Below are 12,406 nucleotides of genomic sequence, written 5' to 3' on the forward strand. Positions count from 1 at the left end.
TGTGGGGTGTTTAAAGGGCCCTGCCACTTGCATGTGGCAGGAAAGGGCCCTTTAAACTATCAGCTGGCAGGCGGCAGGGGGGAATTCCCCTGCTACCTGCCAGCTGATAGTTTAAAGAGATCTTTAAGGGGCCATGAACAACAAACATGTTTGTGAACAGGGTCATATCCGTTACTGTTTGTTGTTCATTGTTCATGGATGGCAACGAACAACAAACAGCTTGTTCTTCTTTTTTTCCCATTTGTGCCCATGTCTAGTCAGGACAGAACAACATGTTGTGATGAAATCCTGTGCAATTCCACTATAGCCTGAGCTCATTGTTTTCAGTTGCTTAGACTGGAGTGACTGTGCATAGGAATGAACTGCTGATTATTGCAAGATAGTATCATCAGCGTATTGATGTCAACTAACCTGAAGCTTACTGATGGGTTCATTTAATGGTCTCGGTTAGATATGAATGACCATAGCTGAGAAAACACAGCCTTGAGGGATTCCCTAATTCAGGACGCTTACAAGTAAGTCAGCGTGCTCAATGAAAACTCTCTGAATCCACTCAGAATATGACGCCACCAGAGAGCAATAACTCCATTATCTCTTTTCCAAATATTCTAATGCACTGAAATGATCAATGGTTTGAGGGCCTTGGATTGGTCATGAAGGAACAACACAGATGCCTTTCCCTTCTCCATCTGTAAATGGAGATAATCCCCTTGACATCCCCAAGTGAGACCAAGAGACAAATTATAAACAGGCCAAGAGCAGATACATCATTCACTTGCAAAAGTGTTACAGTGTTCTAATGAATAATCTTTATTCTACATCCAGGGGTCAGGTAAACGTGTAAGCAGCCCCCAAATGATCTTGAAAAGTTGGGCTAGATCAGCTGCTGCAATTGATGAGGGACAAAATGAGCCGTCACTGTCTCATTGCCATCTCAAATATCTGTAAGTGAGCAATAGGTTGTTTTCTATTTGACTTCCATACTGGGTTTTTCTACATGGGAGGAGAAGACAACAAATTGCTCTAACAATTTGATGTTCCACACCAACACAAGAGCATAAATTAAGTTATCATTTGTTATCTGCTACACCAAGGACTGTTCTTTGGAGCTCTTCCAGATCTTCAGGCCTTGTGCAGCTAGAGACACAAAGAGAATACATGTTTGATATTATATCATATCAAAGAATCAAAAACAGGTTGCGTACAGTCAAGGATGATTTCAAAAGGGAGTAGCTTGTTTTCCATGAGAACTCTGGCACACATTAATCAACACCCATTTCTGTGACCCTCCAGTCTCCCTTGTAATCAGGCCATGATTAATAACTGCTGTTTGCTGGACAATAACCTGGGATTTCAACCCAAGACAAAAGGACTTCTTCAGGACAGGCAGAGTAAGAGCTGTCTTCTCCCTTCTACTCCTCCTCTTTAAATGTACCTGTTGTGTTCTATCTTACAGCACGTGTCCTTAATTATGACATCCTACATTTGGCCAGCTGGCCCTCCCATCCTTCCGATCCTCGCAGTCTCCCCACCCTCCTTGGCCTAGCAGGGGACACCTTCTTTCTTTTCCATACCTTTCTCTCCCATATGCTATCCACATTTTTGTGTCCCTCATGAGGTGCTCGCATTCTCTCTCTTTCCTTTTTTAAAAAACTGAATATAGAATATATTAGAATGACATCAAGAGAGTTTAGCTTACCATTTACATGTAAAATTCCAACATATTTCAAAAGGAAGTGAGCACCTGGGGGACAAAGGAGGGTGGTAGAATACCATGTTTACTGAGGTAAGTCAGCAGCGGAAACCAGGTTTGTGTGAATTTGTCTTGGGAATCTTCAGTATCAGATTGTTTTAGACAATGTGGTATTTTCTCGTAAACGAAAAACTCCCATAGTTTTTTATACCATGCTTGAATGGTGGGAGAGTGGTTGTCTTTCCATTTGGCTGCAATAGCCATTTTTGCTGCTCCTACTAGAATGGCTATTTCTCTCCTTGATGACAATTCAGACCTGTTTTCCCAAACATTTAACAGCAATGATTCTGGTGAATTATTTCATGAATATTTTTTATGATGTCCTTCCAAAATTTGTTCACTTTTCGGCAAGCCCACCAGCAATGAGCATAAGTGCCAGGATTCCTACAATTCTTCCAGCATAAGGGAGATCTAGAGCTATCCATATAGTGTAATTTTGGGGGAGTAAGATACCAGTTCATCAAAATTTTGAATGCTTGCAATTGAATAGGGAAGGCTCTCATTTAAAATGATTTCCAGATGTGATTCCAATGTTCCTCTGTCAAATCTATTGAACACATAGTCTGCTAGGTCTTTTGATATTTTGGAGCCTTAACTGCATCCTCTCCAAGTAAAATTTTATATATAATTGAGAGTAAACCTCTCGTAGCACCCTCATTTGTATTAAGTATTTTTTCAAAGTCAGTTTTAGGTCTCTTTAGTGCCTTCTGTATATTTAGGTCTCTCATTAAATGTTGTAACTGGAGATAGCTGTACCATGGTATATTCATATCTAAAAATTGTTCTAAATCTGCCTTTCCTCTGAGAGTACCTTTGTGAGTAATGTCAGCTAGTGTTAACGTGCCTGCTTGTTTCCAATGAGGCTGGAATTCCTTACCTGGAGGAAACCAGCGTTGGTTAGTAAATGCCTGCAATGGAGAGAAATAGGGATAATTTCTTTCTCCACCTATCCCAAGTCTTTATGTAGGAATTCATTTTTCAGTGCCTGAATGGGACAGATGGAGGGACAATTCCAAAATACTTCATTTAAGGTTCTGGGATGAATATAAGTTCCTTCTACATGTATCCAGCCCTCCATTGCTTGTTTGTTTAGCATTTGAACTACATTGACCAATTTAGCTGCATGGTAATATAGTTTCAGATCTGGTATCCTTAACCCTCCCTTCTTGGAATGATTACGTAATACTTTAAAGTTGACTCTTTGTCTTTTATAAGACCAGAGGAAATTATTTAACGTTGTTTGCCATTTGTTTAGTTGTGTATCAGATACCTCTATTGGGATGGAGCAAAAAAGAAATAAGAATCTCGGGAACACAAAACTCTTTATTAGATCTATTCTGTCAGGCCAGGTTAGGGTTTGTTTATGCCGTTTTCTCAGCTGGTTTGCAATATCAGTAGTTAATTTAGTATAATTGAATTTGAAAAGGTGTTTTAGTTCTAGATCGATTTGTATACCAAAATGTCTCCAGCTAGAGGTATCCCAGCTGAATGTAAAAGTCGTTTTTAAAATCTTTTTTTCCTCCTCAAAAAGTTTTATAGGGAAGAGTTCTGATTTTTCTTGATTCACACTAAGACCAGAAACTCTGCTGAAACCTGCTAGTGTTTTGCTCATTTCTGGTAACGATTGTATTGGATGTGATATATAGAGCACCAGATTATCAGCAAACAAGCTTATTTGATGTTCTTGGCCTCCTACATGTATCCCTTTGATCTTTTTATTGGCTCGTATTGCTTCAGCTAGGGGCTCTGTCCCCAGAGCAGCGGGGGACAGAGGGTAGCCTTGCTGTGTCCCTCTAGCGGTAGGAAAAGAATTTGACATTAATCCATTTGCTCACAGCTGTCAGGTCTTGCCAGGTACTTCTCCCAAACACTTTACTGCATCACTACAGTGTATGAGTTAAAAAATGTTCATTAGAGTAAATACCAGCATCAAGATGCTGCAACGAGGGAATTGACTGGAATGCCTAAAGGAAGTAAAGCAGATGTATTGTCGAAGGCTTTCACGCCAGAGAACAATGGTTGTTGTGGATTTTCTGGGCTGTATAGCCGTGGAAACTCACCCCCACCTTCCTGAGTAGATATAAATTACCTGCCAACATCTTTTCCACACTGTGACACTGAGAGATCTCTGTCTTTTAGTGCTACACCTCTGAAGATGCCAGTCACAGCTGCTGGCGAAACATCAGGAACTACAATGCCAAGACCATGGCAATACAGCCCGGAAAACCCACAACAGCCATCGAAGTAAAGCAGGATTAATTATAGGCCAGTGTCTGCTCCCCCCTGTTTGGAAAGGAAAGTCATTTAGGATTTTGACGTGCATCGCATGGGAATGAGGAAGCCGGGAGAGGAGTTCAATCCAGTCTTCATAATAAGTCCAGGATCACATTCACAGGCTTCTGCAGGAACTCATAACCAAAACACCTTGCCTGGAAGATAACAAGCCCATACAACTATAGATATACTCTGCATGTACTCAGAGGCACTGAAGCAAAATACTTACGATGCACAGCAAATAGGCTGAAAGCTGATCTGCCAGCACCTTTGCTGTTGGAGCTTCATATATACTTGATATCTGCCTAAGGAATCTTTCCCCAAACCCCATTTTATTCAGCAAGGCTTTTTAATATGGAATTTCTATGGAACCAAAGCCTTTTCTATATAAATTGAAAGCAGCATTGAGGGGTCTGGCTGGTGTCTACCATAATTTATCACATTTAGAACATGTCTGACGTTGTCAGTCATATTTTTCTTTGGAATAATCCCAGTTTGGTCTATATTGATGTAATTTGGTATTATTTTTTTCAATCTTTGTACTATCACTTGTTTGTCTTATCTTTACTATACAAAATTCAAATAAGTAATATTTACATAGTTTGGGCCACACTCGGGTCTCAAAGGTGACAAGTGGGGCTTTGGCTTCCTACTGAAGCATTCCAGAGTGGGATTGCTATATCACATCCTAATACAATATTCATTTACTCGGAAGTAAGTACCACAGGTTTCAATGGAACATACTGCTGAGTAACAGCCTGGTTTTCAAAAACAGATGCATTATGCAGGAACACAGATTCCCCCATTGCCATAGTTTTCCTGTACAGATCAACATTCTCACCTCCTTTATTGTATTTAAAGCCTGTGCTGGCAACCAAGGGCAGAAGGAGATGGGTAAGCTGGTAGGTAAGGAGAAGAACAGATGAAGAATCAGAACTGAATGTCCAGCTGTTTGTGCATGTGCCTCTGTAGAGAAATTACCATAAAAAACTTTGGCAATGTCAGGGCCAAGCTACAAGTGACGAATGACACTTGAACGGCAAGTGGATTGAGTGGAGCACAAGTGAACAAGGAGAAATACACTTGCCGTTCAAGAGTCATTCGTCACTTGTAGCTTCACCCTCAGGAACCTTAATTACAGTAACTGGTGGCAGTTAGGCCACATGCAACAGATTGAGATGGGAATAAGGTCTTGAGGTGACAGAATAGACTGTGGTACTACCCTATCTACTACTTCAATTGGAAGCCTAGCAATGACAGGACTCCCTAGAACCTTTTCCTCCAATGTTTTAATGGTTTACTTTCAGGGAGTTTGTATTTCCACCCTCTCTGCTGGGGTTTTTTTTTTTTGGCAACCATTTGCAAAAAAAACGGTTATAAAATAGGAAAGCAGTGCCAGTCAGTTTGGTATTTTGCAGGGATCTTTAAAATATAATCCCTATTTATATTATGGATATGTTGCACATGTGAGAACTTTCTAGAAATAAATGGTAATTTGCTTAAACCCAATTTTTTCTTCTTCTCCAGAAACACTGGCATACAGTTGTCTTATCAACACTAATAAAACAAAATCTTCAAGGATCTTCAAAACCAATCTTTGTCTATTTTCTTTCCATAAATTACAGTGTGTGTATTGTACTACTAATACATTCCCTTCCTTACACCGCTGCCACCAATAACTAAACATATTTCTGCTCCTTCTATGAAAGTAGCAGTTTTATCTCCGAGATCCCATTTCTTTTACAATTACTCTGGTGTGAGATACAGCTAAAGGAGGACCACCTGAAGTTCAAAAAAAGGCGTCAGGAAGAACCATTCATGTCTCCAAGAAACAAATGGCTGGCCAAAGCAACCTGATTTGGAATATACAAAGAGAGTATCATGCACAGTGAAAAAACCTGCACTTTGTTTTTGTAATTCTCCTTTCCACAAGAGAAAAAGGCCATGCGACATAACGTGGCTAGTAAACAATTCCTGAGTTTCTGAAAGAAATTAAGACAAAATTACTCTACTTTGAAAAATTCGAGTCCTTAATGAGCCTCTTCTTTTCTGTTGCCATCTTTGGTAGGATCCATTTTTCGACAGATTTTCCCCACAATTTCTTTCTTGCCAGTTCATACAGCAGAAAAGTGAGATCTGATAGAGTCTTCTCGTAATTGCTGGTGCTTGCCGATATTGTATTCTTCCAGTTGACTTCGCCCCTCAATAGTTATTGTCCGGGGTCTGAGACCCAGCCCCCAGACTTGACAAGAGGGAACATCAGGGGACAAAAGGGTGGCAGCAACTCCACCCCCCAAGCCGGCAACCAGGGCCAGAACCTACCTACTCCAAGGGGAAGGGGCAAAAGGGCCAGGACCTCAGAGGGGTGGAGGGGGCAAGGAGAGACCAGCCAGCCCCACCTCCCAGGGGGAGGAGAGGGGGCTAAGCAGGCCGGAGGGAAAGGGCCACAGCAGGGGGAAGGTGGTTCCAGCAGCAGCAGCAGCAGCAGCCCAAGCAGAGCCCAAGCAGAGAGGACGCAGCCGCTGCAGCCCAGAGCCACACCATGGCTAGAAGACAGCAGCCTGGCTCAGGAGTTGCTAGAAGCCAAGCCTCTCCAGGGGGGGCTGCCACAGGCATTCTGGGGGAGGAGATGGGTAGCCCCGTCCAACATTGCTGAGCAGGCAGCGCAGAAGCTGGCTAAGGCAGCTCCTCGTGACCAGGGCCAGGCAAACTCAGTAGCTCAGAGGCTGGCAGGGGCAGCTCCTCGTGAGCAAGGCCAGGCAAGCCCAATAGCACAGAGGCTGGCTGGAGCAGCTCCTCGTGAGCAAGGCCAGGCAAGCTCAATAGCACAGAGGCTGGCTGGGGCAGCTCCTCATGAGGAAGGCCAAGGAGCCCTCAGCTGGGGATGGCTCGCACTCAACCCCACCCTGCCAGCAAGGCAAAAGAGCCCAGGAGGGATTAGTGGCTGGAGGGAAACATCTGGAGGAATGCCTAGCTGGGCCCAGTCAGGAGAGGGAACAAGCCTGGAAGGAGGGCGGGGTGGAGAAAGGAAGTCCTATAAAAGCTGGCTGGGAAGAGCCCTGAGGTGGTGGGTTTGAGTAGGAGTGATGGAGTAGAGTTGGAGTGGAGAGAAGCCAAGGAAAAGGCAAGAAGGAGAGTGGAGGCTTGAAGGAGAGTCTTGGAAGGAAGAGATGGTGGAAGATGCAGGGGGTAAGCAGGCCAGGTTGAGCAGGCCAGTGAGTGGATTGAGAGGGAGTCAAGGTGAGGTATACTGCCCCTCCTTCCACAGAGCAGGGTCCTGCAGAATCCCTGCCCACCCTGTGATGTCAGGAGCAGACCGCCCAGTGCCACGCCCAGCGGCAGCGGTGGCAAGCCCTGACAGTTATTTTGTATTTTTTTCTGAAAAAGTAGAAGGCCATCAACAATCCTGCTCCTAGCAAGGCACCCACAACAATTCTGGTAACTGCTGACTCTCCTAGGCCACATGATTTGCAGGATGTATTGCTTGGATGCTCCATACCTCGGTTATCATCTATTCTCAGTTTTGGTTCCCAGAAGTAATTTACATTTGGAAGCATTTCAAGCCACCCTTGCTTTCCATAATAGTTCCCAATAACTTGCTGTGTCCCATTTTCTGGATCAGTCATTGCAATTATAGAGAAATCCCTATATCTGTCTCCATTGGCATCTATGGATACTGGCCCTGCAATGCCTTTGTATGTTCTGTTCCATGTCTGATGGACAATCTTTTCTCCATCTTTCTTAGTGAAGCCATTCTTCAGAACTTCTCATAAAGCCAGAATGTAGAGGCTTTCCTTGTTTCTGGATTCCTTGTTTCTGAGCAGATCTTTTTACCTCCATGGAAAATGTCTCAAACTCTGGTTTCATTGTCCTCAGTAGTGTGACTGTCTGGAGGGATGAGTATGCTCGCTTTGCCTCAAGGTCATATTTGTCTCCTCTCTTCCATGAACCTTTTCCATATGATGAACTAAGAGTTCAATGCTGAATAAAGGATAGTCTCCGTTGGTCATTCTTTGCCGATGTGCAGGCAACATGATGTTCCTTACTGAGTCACTATCACTGAAGAAAAAAATGCATCTTGGTTAATCAATGCTATCAATCTGTATCCCTCGGGCTGAGGGATATTTATTTCTTTTTGGTATAGTCACTATTGTTGCTTCCTACCAGGATTTGGGTAATGTGCCATTCTTTAGTATGTTGTTAGAGATCACAGTCAATGGCCCAGCTAAACTATTAGTTAAAGACTTATAAAATTCCGCAGGGAATCTGTCAGGATCTGGTGCCTTATTATATTTTAGGGTTTTAATTACTTCCTGTATTTCATTAATTGAGATGGATTTTTCCAAAATCTCCCTATGATCTGAGGAAAGTTGTTTCAAAACTTTATTTGAATCTAAATAGTCTACAATGTTTTTCTGATCTGGCTCTCTGGTTGAATGAAAGGATTTGTAATAAGATGTGAGAATGTGAACAATGTCTCCAGATTTTGTATGTAGCCCTCGTTTTGAGTCTCTAATGTAAGTAATAAAATTTGCCTATCTTCTCTCTTTAACTTTCTAAGATAGAATTCTGAGTGATTTTGGAGATTTACTCCAGAATTTTTGTTTTAAATATATTAAATTTCTCTGTATTTGAGATGTTTCTAATTCCCCTTTATGTCAGGCAAGGAGTTTTTTGTAGATTTGTTTACCCCCCCCCTTTGCTTATGTTCTTTCTCTAAATATTCTATGTCAGCTAGGAATTTATTTCTAGCTAGCTGTCTTTCCTTTTTTAAATGCATTGCCAAATTGATTAGTTTACCTTGAAGGACTGCCTTCATTGCATCTCAAACCACTGGTAATGACATCTCCTTATCTAAGTTTTCCTTTAAAAAGTTTAGAATCTCAGAGCCAAGCTACAAGTGACTTTTTTCACGTGTAGAACACTTGATTGTTTTCACAAGTTTTTCTGGGAACTGAAGTCCCAGTGTCCTTCCCCTCTCTGTTACAATTGCTGCCTGAAGAGCCAGAGAAAGCTGGCTCCCGGGGAGCTGCTCTGGAGAAAGCCGCCGTGTCAGTGAAGCTCCAGCCGCAGCGACAGCAGAAGAATTTGCTGCTGCTCTAATATGCCCTCATTCCAGTTTTTCTCCAGGAGCTCAGGAGCAAGGAAAGGGCAACTTTCTCCAGAGCAGCTCCCCGGGAGCAGGATGCCCAGGGAGAAAGTAGCAGCTGCTCACCCCCAAACAATCATTGAGAGCAGGCTTGTGGCTGGAGGAATGATTTGCAAAAGCTGCTGCTGCAGCCAGCTTTCTCTGGCTCTTCAGGCAGCGATTCTAACAGAGAGGGGAAGCACACTGGGACTTCAGTTCCCAGAAACATTTGCAAAAACGATCCAGCGTTCTACACGTGAAAAAAGTCACTTGTAGCTTGGCTCTCAGTGTTAATTTGCTCCTTTAGTACTTTGTTCAGTAAAATACATGTATTCAATGACCAAGTGCGATCTTTATTTGGTAAGCCAGAGAATGCTATATAGCATTCAATACAGGTATGATCTGTTCAGAGTTTCTGCCCAATTTCTATTTTTGTAATTTTGTCAGCTAATGAAGTAGACATTAGGAGATAATCTATTCTGGTGTAAGTATTATATTTTGCCAAGAAGTAAGTGTAATCTTTAACCCCCTTGTTATGAAGCCTCCACACATCACACAAGTAATATTTTTCCAAAAGAGGAGGAAGTGCAGTAATTGTCGATTTACGTTTCAGAGATTTTTTTTGTGAAATGGGATTTGTCCATTTGCAGGTCAGAGACATAGTTCAGATTCCCTCCTAGAATAAGATCTCCATCTGCAATATTTTGTAGAATGTTTAGTGTTTCCTCCAAGAAAGGAATCTGTTTGTCATTTGGAGCATAGATTGTGGCTAAGGTAACTGGATGATTTTCCAGGGAGACTTTCACAAATAAATAGTGAGCTCTAGGATCTTCTTTGGTCTCTTTCAACGTAAAGGGAGCTTCACTTGCCACTAAAATGGCCACTTCCCTTGCCTTTGAGGAACCAGAAGCTGAATTTTGTTGGGATAAATATTTTTTTCTGTAAAATTTTCCCTTGCTTCATCTTGATATGAGTCTCTTGCAAGAATACTATTTCTGGCTTCATTTTCACAAAGTGTGTTGAGATTCTCTTTAGCTTTATTTTATTATTGAGATCTCTAACATTTACAGAAATACTTTCAATCATTGCCGGCAATTCCTTAGTCTAGATTGAATGCTACTATCTAATATTTCTAGTCAAGCAGTAATTATTAGTGGGTGCTTTGTCTTGTTTGGTAAAGATACAGTTAAGGTTCTGCTTATGAACTTTCATTAAAACAGAGCTAAAGATAATTCGGCCCTCTCGGCACGCAGTACAAGCTGCTTGGGCCGGGGGCCGCCTTTGCCGGCCCGGAGAATAGCTGGCAGCCCACCTTTTCTTCATCCGGGCATCTGGGGGCGGAGCCAGGTCGGCGTTCCTGGCTCTGCTCTCCCTGCCCTCTCAGTTGTCGTTCTGAGCTCGGGCCGGGAGGAGGCTGTTTTAGCCTCTTGGGAGAGCTTCAGAGCGACGGCGGACGACGGCTGAGGCAGTCCTTGGGCCAGCGGCGGAGACTACAGGATCGGGCTTTCCTAGCCGGTGCTGGTAGCGCGGTTGCGACGCGGAGACGGGCAGCAGCGCAACTTGCCAGCAGGCTTGAAGGGGCGTGCGGTGGCGTGTCTTCTTGGCAGCCGCCCCCCCCTTTCCCCCCCTTTTTTCCTATTGGGTGTGGGCGGTTGGTGGGCTACGGGGCTTGGGGTTTTTTCGGAGGTTTCTCTGGAGGGCTAAATACGATTGTGCTTCGCAACCCTCCATCTTCCTTCGCCCATCCCCCCCTTCCATCCACCCCCGCTTCTCGACCTGGTTAAGGCAGCAGGGGCTGGGGGGTGCTAGGCCCGGTTGTTAATCCGGCGCGGTGGCCATTTTGTATCGGTGGCCATTTTATATTTGACTGTGGGGCATTCTTGTTGGGCAGGCTTATTCCCGAGTGGGGGAGGAATTTGATCCCTCCCCCCCTATTGCTGATAGTTTTGGAGTTTGGTGGGATACTGGTTAAGTGGCTGGACTGTAAATCCACACACTGCTGGTGCATATCCCACTCCTGTTGTGGGCTGGGTAGTTGGCCTTGGGTCAGTCACTCCTTTCCAGGGTTGGATTAGGGTGAGCTCATCAAGTCCTTAATATTTAAACTGTTTTACGGTCCAGGTCCCGCTGCACTTTGAAGCCATGCCAGGAAAAGGCAAAGGGACATCTAAAGGAAAGCAGCCTGCTAAGCGGCCTCTAGCCAAACGGCCTGCTCCTGCTCTCTCTTCCTCTGAAGATGAGGCTGACGCAACTAGTAGACAAGAAATATTAGATCGACTGTCTGCCCTTGAGCAAGCCAGGGGCGGATCAATTGCAGTCCCTTCCAGGGGAAAAAGGGCCAGGGTGACTAGTTCAATGTCCACTGCCACTTTTCAGCGTGAAATACTTAAACGGCTTTCTGCTCTTGAAGGGACGTGCGGTCAGACGAGTGGGGAGCAGAGCACTGCGGCTGCTGTGGTGGAATCAGGGAATGCTGAGCCTGCGAACCTGGAGGAGCAATCCTGGGCAGCGGACCCTGGGCAGGTGGCAGTAGCCGTGCAGCCAATGGATACAGAGGGTAAGGCGGTTGGTTCAACTCAGGCCTGCACGTGGCCGTGGGGTCAGGTTTCTGCCTCCACCCTTGCAGTTACACCTCAGGCTTCACTCCCTACAGCAGGTGCTACTCCAGTTCATCAGAACCCTACTGGGTGGCATCAGTATATGTTTCCCCCTTGGTCTGGGCAGGTTGGGGACAGTGTTGCTTTTCCCAGCACTTCTACACCATCAGTAATCTCACCATGGGGTGGTAGGGAGGCACAACCCTCTACTAGCCAACCTTCTCCTTGGGGTTATTGCCCTTGGATCTGGCCCAATCCTGGTATGGCTACATACGGTAACGTTCCTTTTGGGGCATTGCCATTTGGCGACACAGCCATGCCCCTTGGCGACCATTTGACCCCTGCCACTAGGGATAAGATATTACGAGGAGAATATGTGGATGTCTTCAATCTCCTGTTTAGGGAGATTGAGAAGAAGGAGAAGGAGGACTTGGAGGATAGGGATAAGGAGCAGCTGAAACGAAGAAAGATTGACCGCAATTGGCAGAATTGGCTGCCAGACATGTTAATTTATGCAGGGGTCATTGCCAGGGTGCAACCTTGGAGGGCTGCCCCTTTATTTCAATATATTGACATAATATATAGGGGTTATTCAGACTTCGTTGGTGGAGCTTGGCTCCAATATGACGAAGAATTTCAGATGAGAGCTGCTCT

General features: G+C 44.3%; 1 pseudogene; it reads right to left on the bottom strand.

Annotated features, from left to right (window-relative positions):
- Positions 1–6,141: 6,141 nt before the first annotated feature.
- On the bottom strand, positions 6,142–12,070 carry LOC129331996 (atrial natriuretic peptide receptor 3-like; annotated as a pseudogene).
- Between the last annotated feature and the right edge of the window lie 336 nt (positions 12,071–12,406).

Source organism: Eublepharis macularius, chromosome 6 (genome assembly GCF_028583425.1).
Source record: "Eublepharis macularius isolate TG4126 chromosome 6, MPM_Emac_v1.0, whole genome shotgun sequence".
Lineage (NCBI taxonomy): Eukaryota > Metazoa > Chordata > Lepidosauria > Squamata > Eublepharidae > Eublepharis > Eublepharis macularius.